The sequence below is a fragment of the Bison bison genome, unplaced genomic scaffold, assembly GCF_000754665.1.
Source record: "Bison bison bison isolate TAMUID 2011002044 unplaced genomic scaffold, Bison_UMD1.0 scf7180017864295, whole genome shotgun sequence".
In the NCBI taxonomy this organism is placed as follows: domain Eukaryota; kingdom Metazoa; phylum Chordata; class Mammalia; order Artiodactyla; family Bovidae; genus Bison; species Bison bison.
In genome coordinates, this window is record NW_011494867.1 from 4,033,280 (window position 1) to 4,033,851 (window position 572).

The 572-nt window shown below is 36.7% G+C and overlaps 1 protein-coding gene across 1 annotated transcript in view; it reads right to left on the reverse strand.

The window, feature by feature from the left end:
* Positions 1-572, reverse strand: part of ADAMTS18 (ADAM metallopeptidase with thrombospondin type 1 motif, 18) — a 149,824-nt gene that overhangs the window by 145,771 nt on the left and 3,481 nt on the right. The gene's annotated exons all lie outside the window — the stretch shown is intronic.

The following is a 572-nucleotide window of genomic DNA, read 5'->3' on the forward strand; positions in this document are numbered from 1 at the left end:
GTGTGTGTGTGTGTGTGTGTGTGTGAACTCAGTCACTTTGCTCTACTCAATATTCTGTGATAACCTATATGGGAAAAAATCTGAAAAAGAGTGTGTGTGTGTGTGTGTGTGTGTGAACTCAGTCACTTTGCTCTACTCAATATTCTGTGATAACCTATATGGGAAAAAATCTGAAAAAGAGTGTGTGTGTGTGTGTGTGTGTGTGAACTCAGTCACTTTGCTCTACTCAATATTCTGTGATAACCTATATGGGAAAAAATCTGAAAAAGAGTGTGTGTGTGTGTGTGTGTGTGTGAACTCAGTCACTTTGCTCTACTCAATATTCTGTGATAACCTATATGGGAAAAAATCTGAAAAAGAGTGTGTGTGTGTGTGTGTGTGTAAACTCAATCACTTTGCTATATACCTGAAACTGACACATTGGTAAATCAAACTATTGTCCAATATAACATAAAAATCAAATTGAAAACATAAAAACAAAATCAGACTGGCATGAAAAGAAAAAAAATGTATATTGGCCTTATACACAGGCAGATGTGGTTGCCGATGACTCCTTTCACTTCCATCCCGAA